Source organism: Belonocnema kinseyi, chromosome 10, assembly GCF_010883055.1.
Source record: "Belonocnema kinseyi isolate 2016_QV_RU_SX_M_011 chromosome 10, B_treatae_v1, whole genome shotgun sequence".
NCBI lineage: Eukaryota > Metazoa > Arthropoda > Insecta > Hymenoptera > Cynipidae > Belonocnema > Belonocnema kinseyi.
This window is the reverse complement of record NC_046666.1, coordinates 39,722,908-39,739,111: the sequence shown is the minus strand read 5'-3', so window position 1 is coordinate 39,739,111 and position 16,204 is coordinate 39,722,908. Positions and strand designations below refer to the sequence as shown.

General features: G+C 24.8%; 2 non-coding genes across 2 annotated transcripts; one reads left to right on the top strand and one right to left on the bottom strand.

The window, feature by feature from the left end:
- Positions 1-12,375: 12,375 nt before the first annotated feature.
- Trnar-ucu lies at positions 12,376-12,448 on the top strand. The gene has a single exon. It is a non-coding gene; the product is annotated as a tRNA-Arg (tRNA).
- A 600-nt stretch (positions 12,449-13,048) lies between these two features.
- Positions 13,049-13,121, bottom strand: Trnar-ucu. Its single transcript has one exon. It is a non-coding gene; the product is annotated as a tRNA-Arg (tRNA).
- Between the last annotated feature and the right edge of the window lie 3,083 nt (positions 13,122-16,204).

The following is a 16,204-nucleotide window of genomic DNA, read 5'->3' as shown; positions in this document are numbered from 1 at the left end:
TAATTTTATTTTCAAATACAATTTTGTATGAGAAATTTCCACAAGATAAAATATTGAAGTTTTTTTCAAAACAAATTGCTTGGGATGTTATTTACTTTTATTAAAACCAGACAGAAAACTTATTTTCCTTTAAGGGTAAATATTTCTTCTCAATGCGTAGCATCCAAATAAAATACAAAACACTCATCCAGAATCCATTTCAGATACTCCAACAAAATTTCTCAGTCTGTTTGCTATCATGAAAGGAAATATTATCCAGCAAACGCAAGTCAGCACAAAATGATATATGACAGAATTCCATTTAACATTGTTTGCAGTTTTTCCAAGATAGCCAATCGCTTTGGGTAAAAATTTTCTAATAATTTTCTTATTATTAACATTTAGATTAAATAAATTTTAATTAGTAATATTTAATTATTTGTTAAGAAACCTATTTAATCTCTTCATTTGTGGGTTATTTGAACAATAAAAAATTTTCCTCAGTAAGAAAAAAAGGCAGTAGAATTTTTACATTAAAAGATGAAAAGTGATTTGATTATAAATTCGGAAATTTAATTGCTATTTTTTTAAAAAACTAATAGCATAAATATTTATAGAGCTTACAATAAATTCATCTTTAGCTTTCCTTCTTGATTTCTCTAGGGAAAATTTTTCTTTGCTGGTTATGGCTGGGTCTGGTGGATACCTTATTATATGTAGATTGGACTGAAGTTTTATTTATTGGAAAACCAGGATGTCGGGAAATCTGTGTCGCATTACAAAAAAATGAATAAATTATAGTCAGTAAAATTTCCCTTGCTATGCTATCCTATTGATGAAATTGCCTTGGTAACTAAGGATACGTACAATCAATCTCAAAAGTCGGTAATCTTTAAAATGATTTATAAAATGGAAAAAATAGATCTATTTATATCTTCTCTAAATCTTTGTGGAAGCTCCTAAGTTTACTTTAGAAAAAATTATTCAATTAAAAATTATTTATTTAACAGTAATTCTTTAGAGTTTTAGTTTATACTTTCTCTTTTGGGAAAGGTCACAATTATTATTTAGTCCTAATTATTAAGCGCTCTTTTTATTCTTTGAAAGATTCTCTACAATTATGTGGTAATTTTGATAAAAACCGAAACTATGATTTTTTATAACAATAATAATGGTTGATTTCTAAACTAATTTTTTAAATAAAATCAACACTAATAAAAATTTAGAGAATCCTTCGAAGAATAAAATGAGGACTTGATCATTAGTGTTAAACAAGGATTGTAACTTTTCTCTAAATAGAAAGGAAAAACTAAACTTCTAAATAACTACTGTTAAATAAACAATTTGAACTTGAATTTTTTTCTAAAGTGTGCTTAGAAGCCTCCGTCAGGATTTAGAGTTATTAAGAATAGATTTATTTCTGTTGACTTAAACAATCGTTTCAATTGATAAAAAAAGTTATTTCTATCAATTTCTGTGTGTCCGCAAATCGAAATAAGCCTCTAAAACAGAAAAAATTTTGGAAATTTGTTTGGTGCGAAAAAGTCAGGGATTTTGAAAATAAATTCCAAAGGGAGGGAATTCCTGTAAGAAACGCTTTAAGGTAGTTGTGGCAAAAATCAGGTCTCTGAAAAAAAGCTTTTCGTGATTTTAAGAATTGAAATTATATTCTCAGTCATGTGTTATACAAGAAAAAAGATTTTTTTCCATACAAAAAGTTTAAAACTTACGAAAATAATTATTTTAAGAATATATTTTGTATTTAAATTTTTTTACTGTCACTTCTTACAAAGTTTAAAAAAATGGTGGAATTTAAAAAAAAATGGAGGATTTTTGTAACAAAAAAATACCCTATTACTTTGCTGTTTTTAATTTGAAAATAAGTCTTTAAATAGAGTAATTTGTTCCAAAATATTATTTTCAAAAATGGTTTTAATGATTTCAGTCATCGAAAACTTACTTTTAAAATTGGAAACAGTAGAGTTGTAGAGAATGTTATCCCCTGAAAAATGAGACATACTTAATTTTAGTTCAAATATTTGTTTTTAAAAAGTGATAGCAAGGAAAAATTTAATTTGCAAAAATTATTGTTAAAATCATAAACAATTTTTTCCAGATATCTTAGCTTCGTCACTTATTTCAATAAATTAAACTATGGGTTAGCCACTATTAATTTGAAATCTGTATTTCTGAATTTTTCTTAATTATTTTGATACATTACAGGGTATTTTAAAATATCTCAAGAAAGGTGTAAATTATTTCAGTAACATAAATGGATTTCAAAAAATTTTAAAGATTTAGCTGTATATTTAAAAATTCCATGAAATTTTTCAAGAGTTTTAAAAAGATGTTAAAGGGCTTGAAATATTTGTGTATATTATAAAAAAGATTCCGAGGAATTTGTAATAAATTTTAATAATGGGAAGGTCTTAGAATTTTATATATTTCAAGGTATTTTTAAAAGTTTCAACAAGTCTTTAAGATCCTAAAAAAATCAAGGAATTCTAAAAGATTTCAGAAGATTTAAAAAGATTTGAAATATTTTAGAAGCTTTAAAAATATTCAAAAGTATTTTCAAGCTATTTTAAAATTGCAGATAATCTCGAAGTATTTAAATAATATTTAGGAATTTAAAATATATTTCGTCGTGTTGTAATGAATGTATTTTAAGAATATTTTAACTAATTTGATAAGATTTTCGATGCCTTTAATGATTTCAGGGGACTTTAAAAGCTCTCGAGGCATTTATCTAAATTTTCCAAGATTTCAAAAAATATTGTCAAATTACATAGAATTTCACGAGATAATGTTAGATTTTAATGCATTTTAAAAAATTTATTATAAATAGATTTTCATTAATTTAGCGGCATTTTCAAGTATTGAAAAGAATTTATTCACAAGGAGTAAAGGATTGCGTAGGTTTTCAAAGATTTGAAGAAATTTAGCATTAATTTTTGCAATTAATTTGAATCAATTCGTAATTCCCCCTGAATGTTTATTAAGTTATCCTAAATTATTTTTAATTTTTAGGCATTTCATCAAATTCTTTTGAATGTCATTGATTTTTCTCAATTTTTTTCAATTTTACTAAAATCAATGATTTTCTTCATATTTTTGAATTACATTCGATTCACCTAATTTTTCTTTTATTTCACTTCATATCTTTCTGAATTTTATCCAATTATTTTTTAGTTACCTTAAATTCCTATAAATTAATGCAAATTGTACTGAAATTAATCAGATTTGTTGGGTTTAAATTTCTTTCCAATTCATTCGAATTCTTTAAATTTAATTAAAAAATTTTTTCAATTTGAAAGAACATTGCTTAAATTATTAATTCACGTTAGTCAATCTGTTGTTGTTATAGATTAGTCATTTTTGGTCACTTTCTCATTTTAAGTAGGTTAATTTTTCATTTTTTTCAAATAAATCAGGCTGTAGCATCCCTGAGCATAACAAATTAAAAATTCAGAAATTTAATATTAAATTTTTTTATTCCATTTATAAAAAATTCTGTATGAAAAATTTTACAAGATAAAAAGTTTGGTCCGCAAATATTAATGCTCAGGAAAAATGAAGAATTAGTCCAGAAAAATGCAGGGAATTTTAAGAATGAAGTTTTGCCATCACACTGAATTAACTTTCCCTCAATTTTGTTTTAAAAACGAATTTTTGTTAAACAAGAAAAACAAATGATATTAGTTGATTACTTGACACACTGACAAAAACGAACTAAAATAAAGAATTTTTTTATTTGAGACAGTTTAAAACCTTATGTCATGGATACTCCATTTTCTTAAATTTACGAAAATATTGTTTTTATCAATTGAGAAACCATTGTTTTAAAACTTCAGACTATTGTGGAAAATAAATTTTTTAAACTATCTTATAGTTAGTGGTGCAGAATTATATATTAATTATTGAAAATATTAATATATTTTAAATACTATAAATATTATTTTCGCACATCTTCGTAACGTATGTTCCAATAATGTATGCTTCAACCAATTAATCGTTTAACAAAATCTAAGCTAACAAAAACTGTTAAATCAGCCATTGTTTAATAAAATAATTACAGTTGAAACAAGCGAATGGCCGACAAAAAATTAGATAAAACAATTAATCACCTTTCACGATTCATTTTATTATTATCTTAATCATTTCCGCACTTTAGGTATTCTTCAACCAATTATTTGGTTTGATAGTTTATTTTTTTTTAGCTTTTTCAACTAAATTTATTTGATTAACTATCGGCAGATTAAAATTTTTTGTTTATTTCCCACTTTTCAAACGATTAATGAGTTGAAACACACATCACTAATATGTTGCATATTCGTTTTTAAGTAGCTGTTTTTTGTTCCATGATGAATTCACATAGAAACTGTTTTAAAAATGTATACAAAACATTCCTTCAGACATTCACCTTTTTCTGTGAAATAATTAACGAATTAGATTAAACTTTGAATAAATTTTCTTTTCATTGCAGTGGAAATGATGATTACACTATTATCGATTGAACTATAAAATAAATCGAAGGTAGGCATGAAGCAAAAGTAATAAAACCAAAGCGAATCTAAGTAGAAGATCCTGGTTTGAATAATTCTTTGTCGAATGAATGTTCACGAACGACGTCGTAAAATTTTAAACTGCCAAGGTGGCAGTTCCTCCAATGAAGATATAACTAGCATTAAGATAGCTGATAATTCAGAAAACAGAACATAAACACAGTTGGGTAAAACTGAAAAATTGTTTCCTTTGAAAATACGGGAATATTTTATATTATAGTTCATAAACGGTAGTATAGGTTTATTCAAATGATATTTGTCATAAATGTTCTCTTCCTCATGAAACAATTGTTTCTCAGTTCGGAAAATATTTCCTAGGACCTAGGAATATGAGATATTACATTTTTCTCTCTTTCTCTTTTGCTAATAACTTTCTCCTTATTTTATTTCCATCTTTTCTTTGTCATTCAAGCATTTGTCCGCCTTTCTTTATTTTGTATTCCCTTCTAGTCCCTGAACCAGACTTTTATGGTTTTAGTCAGAAATCTGAATGAAAGGTACACCTTAATGATAAAACGTGTTTACTGACTGCAGATGACCATCGGCATTGTTCAAGTTTACTCCGCAGATTACTTCTTAAGCCTTCAGAGAAGGACTTTAAAATCCACATGGTTCTGGTAAAAAATGCATGCCAAAGTCCACGTGAAAAGCTACAATTTAAATCTGTGCTTGCATTCTCTTTTGTACTCAAAGACGATCCACCCTCAAAATTAGCCTTTTATCTCTTCAAGCTAAAATTTATCCTAATTTTTTTTCCTGCGAGAACATAAGATCTGTAATTTTTGTTACATAATATATTCTATGATGAACTTGGGAACTCACTATTTCCATGATTTGAGAAAACACCGTTAACTAAAAAAATCGAAAATGGAGTTTTTTGTATCGTGCAGAAATCGTGCAGAAAAGTTACACCTGATTATTAAAATAATTTATCCAAATTTTTAATAATTTTTTAATAATTATTGATACGCCGTAACTGCATTTATTTTAAACTGCAAAATGCAAAATTATTATTGAAAGTTTGTATTTGTTCTAATTAATTACAGAATTAAGGTAACAATAAGTTATACTTTAAAAAAAGCATATAAAGCAAAAATAATTTTTTTGAAACATTTCAATTGTTCAAAGTGGAAAAAATAATATGGAAATTTTTAAAGAAAATCCATACCATTTTTTAAAAAGTTGTTTTATTTAAAATTTTTAATTTGTCATCAAATAAAAAATATATCAAGTTTCATTGAAAAGGAGTTGGAATTGAAAACTAAATTGAATATTTTAAAGTAAAAGCTTATAAGATTCAAGAAATCTAAATTTGTATTAAATTAAAGAAATGATTATTTTGCTTCAAAATTTATTGGAGAAGCTTCTCTAAAATGAAAAAATAAATTCACCTTTATTTCCACCATGCAAAAAGAAAAATACTTAAACTGTGAACCTTGAAATTCGAATAATTAAAAAAAAACTTTAAAAATAAAGACTAATTTTAAATGAGAAATATAACAAAATAAAAAATGCATTTTAATAAAGCTTGAAACTTAAACAAATCTGAACTTAATTAAAGACAAAAAATATTAATAGTGGATAATTATGGTATTAAAACTTTGCTGCACTTAAATTTTTAAAAAATTCTATTACTTTAAGTAAATTTAATCGTTTAGAAATTAACAATTTCCAAATTGTCAATTTTACTTTTCGAACTTCAACTAATTCAATTTCAGTCAGTTTCAATTTTGAAAATATTAGATTTAAATATTCTAAATAGTTTGACTTCAATTTAAAACGCACAAAACTTTCTGGTCTTTAATTTTTTTCGAAATCGCAGAGTACCAAGATAAAAAAATTGGTATTTGAACATTTGTCATTTTAAAGGTTCACAGAAAAAACAGGAGATACACTTTATATCGATTTCCGACGAAAGATTCTCTGCAACATAAATTAACTTCACAGGATAAACTTTACACAAATATCGGTTAAACTTTCTTTTGTTTTTCCCTGACAAAAACATGTTTTTTTAAAGACGCGAAGTTGGCTAAACAAAACTTTATCGCTCTAAAAAATTTCCTGCAACAAATTTTATTCTTAGTTTTTGCTGTGATTTGTGTTAAAACTTTTTTAAATTAAAAATCTCCCGAGTAAATTCAAATACTGAAGTTTTTCTATTTGAATAATAATCCAAAAAGAAAAACATCTCAAACTCATTTGAAAAATGAAAAGTTTCCATTGAACAATTGAATTATTTTTTTAATGTTGAATGGTTTCATTTTTATAATTCAGGATTTTCATGCTAAACACTAAATTTTAAATTTTTTCCTATCATAAGATTAATTTTTGCGATTAAAATTAAACTGCTTGTATTTCGAAAAAAAATATTTTTTAATTTAAAAATATTTAATTTCCAAACGATTCAAGTAATATACATTTTTATGGGTTTGCGTATAAAACAGTTTTTATATCGTCAGACTTCGCGAATTAATTTTTTATTTTTATTTTTGACGATGTTCAGATTTTTAAAATTTTTCAGTTTCTGAAGTATACATTTTTTAAATGTCCTATTTACAATGACTTTTAATTTCACAAATTTGTTTACAATATAATTTAATTATAATCGTTCTAAAAATTGTCAAATCAGTTTTTATTTTAATGCATTTCAATTTGAATCAATTTACGATTTATTTACTTTTCAATTTCAAATTATCAAATTTCAATAGTGCCAAAGTTAAATTTATTGAAGTTCAAAAGTTTTTGGTTTTAAATTATTGAATGTTAAATGCTTTTAATTAGAAATAATACTAATTTCATTCCTCTTAATTTATATGTATTGTTTTTGAAAAGTCTATTCTGAAAATATTCCATTTTTACGTTTGGAAATTCTTCTTCTTTGACATTTTAATCTGAAATCATTAAATTTTGAGATTTTTGAATTCAAAATAAAATTGTTTAACCTTGAACAGTTTAAATTAGAAATTAGACAATCATAATTTATTTCGGTTTAAAAATTTCTTAAATGTAACTTATTATTTAAATAGTTGCTCTTTGTAATCGGCAGGACGTTCATGGTATCATGACCTAAGCTAAATATGTTAATTTAGTTTAGAATTATAATTTAAAAAATGTATTTTAGGATATTTAATTCTTTTATCAGTATAATGTGAAATTTTATTACATTATTATAATGCCAGTATGTTTGAAATCTTTTCATTTCCAGTCTCTAATTTCTAGTTTCGCTATTTTGGTATTATTTTTTCGTATTTTATAAACAAATTTCATTAAAAAAATGCTTAGCTTGACCATTTATTTACAAAGAGTGACGGTTCTCTTTCTAATCGTCTTTAAATTATATTAGGGGTGATTTTTAGTGATACGGGGTTTTCATTCGATATTATTTGTTTATTTTACAAACAAATTATATGAACAAATACATAGTTTGGCAATTTATGGGCAGAATGTAATAGTTTTTTATTGTTATTTCAAAATGATGTTGCTGGAACTATTTTGTGATGTTGTAGAAGATTTAGCTTCCGAGTTGTCTATAAGTGGCCGAACTATGTATTTTTTTATAAAATAAAGAAATAACACTAAACATCATTTTTTATAGAATTTTAAGACGATCAGAAAGAAAAACGATTACTTTCTGTCTACAAACGGAAAAGCTATGAATTTGTTTCTAACATTTTTGTATGAAATAAACAAATGATATCGAGTGACAATAATTGACAATTAAAATACTTATATAGTTTGAAAGCGTCAAAAATGTAAATCAATTATTATCTGTCCATAAATTGTATATATAGTAATTATAATAATTATATAATATATAATATATATAATAATTTGTTTATAAAATAAACAAATTATAAACAAATGTTTATAAAATAAACAAATTATACCAGACAAGGAATTTTCATGATCAAATATGATGGTGTCGATAAAATCAAGCAATTCAAACTTACAAATATACTTTGAAAGCAACATTACCATGGCGTTAACATTTTCTTGATATAATTTGCTTAGAACAATTAGTTTTGATATCCTGTTAATTATTTATATTCTTTAGATACTTGGACATTCATTTTTATCAAGAATGTGATTAATTAAGTTATTTATTTAAAGATAACGATTCATAATTTTTAAAAATCTTATTTTTGTTCTTTGTTTATTTATACTTTAAATAGATAATGAAAATGATAAAATCTAATCCATATACGCTCTTATGCAACTATTTCTAATCACTTCTGAAAACAATTTGAAAATCGGTTACGAATTGTATATTTCTAATTGTAAATTCAAGATGCAGTCCACGGTGCGTCATTTGTATACTAGATACCTTTTGAAAGTATAATCAAATTGGATTGTGCCTTGGTACAAAACGCTTTTGGAGGTCAAAAAGAAAGATCGAGTTCGTTAATAAGTCATTTCGAATAACAATTCAAAAAGTTAAAGCATTTTCACAATTCTTAAGGCCACTTTTTTAATACTTCAAAATTATACGAATGGCTATATATGGTAAACAAAAATATAAACAATTTATCCCCAATGACTTTTTTTGGATAAAATAAAAATGTCTAAAGTTATAGAATTTTTAAAATCCAAAAAACGAAACAAAAATGAAAATTTGAAGCCAAGAAAAGCGTAATACGTGGAAAAGTTAATAGAAGAAAAGCGTTACTTTTTTAAGGTTCTACAAGGATATCATGATAAATTTTCATGAAAAATCGAGAATTCAAATTTTGATCCGACAAAAAGTAATAAAAAATCAATAATTCAATTTTGCGATCACATTATGAAAGATACGAGAAAAGGTAAATTAACAAAAATTGTTCTTGTTTTATTCGTAAAAACAACTTTAAAAAGAAAAATAAAAGAAAAATTTTGGACTAACGAGACAAGCTATAAAAAAAATAATGAGGAAAAAAAAGATATAAATTTGTTATGAATTGTTTTTTGATAGGATGCGTGCTTTTTATTTTATTCGTAAAAAACAACATAAATTTTTTTTAAATTAATGTTTGAACAAATGACACAAACTAAATTAATAATTTTTTTGTGTGATGTGGTTTTTATTTTAGTCGAATAAAATAACATTATAAGTAAAAAAAAATTGTTTGGAAATTGATACAAGGTGTGAAAAAAAATTAATTGTCAAAAATAGGCAGAAAAGTTCGTGTACTTTAATATCAATGCATATTACGAAGTTCAATGATATTAATTTATTGAAATAATACATGTTTTAGCGTAGCTGAGAATAAATTGTAATGCAAAATAAAAAAAAATATTAAAGTAATCGTTATGAATGCAATTTGTCCTTTATTTTACAATATCGGTATAAGCAATACCAAGCCGAGGTACATAAATAAACTTAATATACATTTTTTACAAAAGTATTTAACAAAATATAAAAAAGTTAAACTTTTGAACAAAATCGAGTGCAAAGCACGAGATACGCAATGAGAATGCGATCGCTTAAGGCAAAAGAGCTTTAACAAAAAAGAATTCACAATCACCAAATTACAGCCGTCGATACTTTGACCTTTAATTTTATAAGTCCTTTGCACAAATGTGGAAAAAATACACAATCGTGGGCGAAGCACGAGATATAGTAAATCCATCATTGAACGCGAAGCGCGTGAATCAACCTGCGAGCCGCGCGCGGTCAGAATGTGCCCGCGCAACGAGCAGATTTTTTTAAGGCCGTGTGGGTCACGATTAAGTGGATCACGTGATAAGATTCCTACCTTACCGACCCTTTTTTATTTCCTAACTTATTTCCACATGAAGGCCCACATCGAGTTCAAAATTTGGGATAATAAATAAGCAGCACTACGAAAGGTGAATCTGGTCCTACATTTTTATAACTATAAAAGAAAGTTTTTTTGAAAATAATTTATTTTTTCATTATTATAAAAATTAAGGACCATATCCACCATTCTTAGTGTTTCTTATTTACTATCCCTAATTTTTAACTCGATGTGGCGCTTCGTCTGAAAATAAGCTAGGAAATAAGAAAGTTTCGGTAAGGTAGGAATCTGGTCACGTGACCCACTCGTCACATGGCCTTAAAGTACACTTAGAAGCCTCCATCAGGACTTTCTCCTTGAAAAATCTTTCCTAATCGCTTCAAGCATTGTTAAAAATTTTGCAGCAATATTTTTTACCTGGTGCGTGAAAAGTATAAACAATTTATGAAATTTGTTTTGAAAAACTCCCCATCTCTATCGTATTCGCTAGTTCGTTAAATTTAAGAGATTTTATTTAAAAGTTCTGCACTCATCTCTGATAAAATTTAGTATTCAATAAAACTATATATACGTCTCAGAATGTATGCCTAATAAAAGAAGTTTCCTAATCTCCTCTGGCGTTATTGATAAATGTTATCAATATTTTTATTACCTACAATTTCACGTTATTTGATATCCGATGTTTCAAAAATATAAAAATTGATTTACTCGTTTTTAATGAATTTCCAATCTCTACCGTAGTCGTGAGTTTAATCATTTTTTGGTCAACTAAAAAATTGGATTTTTGAAGAATTTTATGCTTTAAAAAACTACACACTAACTGACATGTTTTTTTATTATTATTTTTGATTTATTCTCTTTTATAAAAATTATAATTTTTCATAAATTGAATAAACTGTTTATAACCTTATTTCCCAAAGTAATTGAAAGAAACCTCAAAGCTTAATTTGCATTAATATTCAATTTCTCTGTTATACCAATAATATTGTACAAAAAGAAACCTTGAGGCTTTTAAGATTAAATTTCTTATTTCTAATTAAAAAACATTGAAAAAATTCCAAAAGTTGCAAAAAAATGGTGAATACCAAAAAGTCGTAAAATATTATTATAAAAATACGCTTATCTCACAATGTGAAAATCTAAAATATATTTAGATGTAAACCAATTTGGAAAACTCACTATTTCTTGCGATTCAAATATTTCCGGGTAATTTTGAAAACTCATTTTTTGAACTAAATATTCACAACTGATAAATGTAGAAAACATGCTCACTCTATAAAAAATGGTAAAAGCATGTACAAAAATATTAACAAAATATTAAAAACTGCTTGATTGCAAATTAAATAAATTTCCTAAATTGAATATTGAAAAGGAGGAAAATTTCCACGAAATTTAGAAAAATTCAGACTGACAATTTTACCGGTAAAAGAAAACGAATTGAAAATTATGAACATTAAACATTAAATTATTAGGCAAGATCAGTTTCAATATGAAATAATTTGAAATTGGAAGCTTTTAAAATTAAATAGTAATTTCAATTGTAGAGCACAAATAAGCGATTCTCAACTTTTTTTTACACTGAACAAATTTTATAATACATTTTTGAATTTTGTAAGGTTGAACCACTTTGATTGCAATACTTTTGAATTAATATTTGTAAAAATTTACCTTTTTCATTTTTTTGAAAATCAACAGTTTCAATTTCAAGCTTAAAATGAAACTTGAATATAAAAACATTGAAATTGAAGTTTTCGATTACAACTGTAAATTCTTAAAGCCGTCATTTTCGTAAACGATTTAGTCTTTTACGCCTTAAGTTAATTTTACACGTTTAAATTTTAAATTCTACTTAAGTCGATTTTAATTATCAATCATTTCGACTGGGGCCTTTTTTAATCAAAATTGTTCAACTTTAAACGCTTTTAATGTGAAATTATTCAAGTTTTTATACTAAAAAAAATAGTTATCTGTTGAGTCACCTGCAAGAAAAATTATGATACTATTATTTCGTATAAAATACATGTTTTGTAGTGTTTTGAGTGAGTAAATTTGCGAGGACACGTGTTGATTTTTCATAATAGATCAAATCTCACCAAGTCCCTGTGGCGCAGAGGATAGCGCGTTGGACTTCTAATCCAAAGGTCGTGGGTTCGATCCCCACCAGGGATGACTAAAATGAGAAATCTTCCATGTTTGTGATTGATTTCTCATATATTTTTGTATTGAGTATAAGCGTCTGTTTACACGATTTTTGTGTACAATTTTTAAGATTAATTTCCTGAAAAATACTGTATAATTTAACTAAAAAACTATCCCTATAAATATTTATATTACAAAAAGGAATATTTAATTAATAAGATTCTGCAGTATGAGCATTCAAAAATTAAAAAAAAAATAGTTTTGTTTCCGATCGGCCTTTTTTTAATCGCTTCTTGAAAAAAATGATGAAAATGATTAAAATAATGAATATGATGAAAGTGATGAAAATAATGAAAATAATGAAAATGGTGAAAATGATAAGTTTTTATGAAGGATGGCTTCCTTTCACAGAAAAAAGGTAAATTTCAACTTAAAATCATTTCTTTCTTAATATCCTTATATCAGAAATTTACTTTTTCAAAATTCTTTTTAGTACTAAAATTATTAATATTTTGGATATTAACAATAGACGTGCTATGGATTAAATATAATTTTTTCAGGGTACTAATTGAAAAATTGTGACAAAAAATGATAGTTTTAAAAGATGTTAAATACTATACATATTTTAATCATCCCTGGTGGGGATCGAACCCACGACCTTTGGATTAGAAGTCCAACGCGCTATCCTCTGCGCCACAGGGACTTGGTGAGATGTTATCGATTATGACCATCAAAGACATGTCCTTCTAAGTTGACTCATTGAAGACACTAGAAAATTTATTTACTGTAAAAAAATTATAATATTTTTTTATTATAGTCGATTTAATCGATAATTAATGATTTTTTATCATAAAAAAGTTGTTTAGTATTAAGATGTAAAATTTTGGTCTGCAACTTTTTTCCGGATACGAATTTTTTAAAAATAAAATGAAATTAATTTGATTAATTTATATTTTTTATTTTATTTAATCGCAATATTTGGTAAGTAACTCAGGTGTTTATCTATATAATTAATATTAATTTATTGATGTGTCGTTTGAAGAATCGTTTGATTGAAGTAGAAGATTATTAAATAAGAATATTGTTCAAGATATTTAATTTTAAATAAATACGGACATTTCTAAACACTTATTTTCGTTATTTTTAAGATTTTTTAATTTAAGTCTTATTTGTATTATTTTATTCTTTAATAGACAATTAGAATAAGGAAGTAATGCAAATTTGAATTAAAAAGATTTCTAAAATTTTTAAAAAATATTTTAATAATCATGAGAAGTAATAACTTTTTTGTCAGAGATGAGGCGAGAAAAAAAGAAGAACGAAATTATATGATTTCTTTTTCATTTTTATGCTACATCTACCTAACAGTAAAACGTTTCTAACATACGTTTTTTTATTATTATCAGTTCCTTTATGACCCCTTGTATTAAATACGACTTTTTTACTACTATATGATCGTTAAAAAAATGGTATCGAACTAAAGGAGTTACTTAAGCGTAAAATTTTTTTTCTGATATAAATAATAAATAATACAATTATTTAAATCTTCAGGCTTTCAACTAACCGGAAAAAATAAGCGGAAAAAGTTAGGGAAAATCCGAGCATAATATTTAAAGTTTTTGAAAATGTTGTATTTGTTATTAATCACGACAACAAGAAAAATAAGTTAAGGTATTTACTATTCGAAATTGTAATAAATATGATCAGAAAAAAATATTTATAAACTATAACATTGAATATTTTTATAAAAATTTAAAACACTGTTTGGGCTCTGAGCAAATGGTATTCTCTAATAGGTATAATTAAATATTATGAAATTCTATTTTATTTCACAAGACCTGTTCAATTTGAGATTTTCTATTATTTTATAATAAATATTTTTTAATAATTTGCTTGAAGGTCTGAGCGTTCAAATGAATGAATTTTGTTATTGATGATTTTGCAAACAAATGAAAATGGCTAAAATCTTTTTAAATTTATATTGGAAATAATATATGTACTAAAACATAATTATAATGCATTTTTTATTGTAGTTGAAACAATATTTATGGATAAAATAAAATTGGCGAAAAAAATTTCGTTCATTTGAACGTTCAGAACTTCTGATACATTTTTAAATAAATCAATCAATCACTTATAAATCGAAAAGATTTGTTACACAATTTGAGTTCAATTTTCGGAATTTTAATTATCTGAGTATAATTATTTAAAACACAGTTATTATTTTTTATAACATAGCTCTGAATAATTTGTTTGGTATTCTAATTGGTAAATAATGCTTAGGTAAAATTTTCCATTTGTTTGTTATTAGCGATCAATTATTGATTAAGTATTGAAGAGTGATTACAAACAACCATAATAAAAATTATTTGCTTTAATATTTAGTTAATTTTATGTTAACTAATTTTTAAATTTGAATACAAAAAGCCATTAAACAATTATATCTTAATAAAAAACAACATCTTTTATACCAAAATCGCTTCTAATATTTTTTTATGAATTGAGAAAAAGATTTCAATAGAATTTGTCATAAAAGATTTGCTTATATGGATCAGAGTAATCTTGTTCAGAGAATTTAAATTTTGTGAGGAAAACGATTTCGCTTAGAGGAAACGATTACAATTTGCTAAAAGCATCGTCAAGAAAAAAACGATATGGCGATTTTCCAAATCATCGTGATTTTTCTAGAAGACCTTCTTTTATTTCTCGATACATTCTCCTTCTATTTTATGTTCCTTTAACCTAAAAAATAATAATTTAAACAGTTGTCTCTGATTTATGAGAATTTATACTTCTTTTTATACAGTTATTTAATTTAATTTGTTTTGAAGGTCATATAATTATGATTTTCCTAATGATGTTGAAAAAATTCAAAAAGATTGTATAAGTGTTCAGATGTCAAATCAAAATTTAAACAAAAAATTTCATTTCGAACTAAATATTTGAATTTGTCATAAAAAAATTTTAATTTAAAATAAAAAAAACAGATATATTCATCCAGAAAAGACAAATTTGCAAAAAAGTAACCGAATCCTCAACAAAAACTGATTAATTATTAATTAATTGTCTTTTGAACGGATAAAGATGAAAAGTCTTCCAAAAGATACTAATTTTTCTACAAAATAGTATACTTTTTAAACAGAAAAAATAAATGTTTTGAATACAACGTTAAGTCTTTACCAAAAAGTTCGATTTTAAAACGAATAGTTGAGTTTTTAACCAAACAGATGAATTTCATATAAAATAAAAAGAATTTTTAACGAAATAGTTATATTTTCAACCAAAGATGTGCAACTAAAATTATAAATCTTTAACCAAACAAATTTTAAACAAGTATCTTTTATTTAGTTTTTAAGATTATTTGTTTTCTTATTTTTAACATTGTATTTAATTTTACAGGATTTAAAAAAAATTTCGGAAAAATTCGAGTCAGTTTAAAAGATATTTAGGACTTACAGAAATTAAGAATAAATTTAAGAATATATTTGATCAATTTCCGAAAATCTCTGAAAGTTCAAAATATTTTTAATCACTTCCAAACTGCCAAAATTCCTAAATGTACTTTTAACTCGAATTATTTCTAAAATTTTCCTATAATATTCTACATTCATTTCCACAATTTAAAAAAATTATTTGAAATTTTCGAAAACCTTTTTCAGTTTTCTCCTAAAATGTACATTTTATGATAAAAAATAATTTAAAATCATCCCACAAAACTTAAGATATTTTTTTATTCTCTTGAAGCCTTTCAACATTCTTTAAAAGCTTATTTTTAAGAAATTTGAA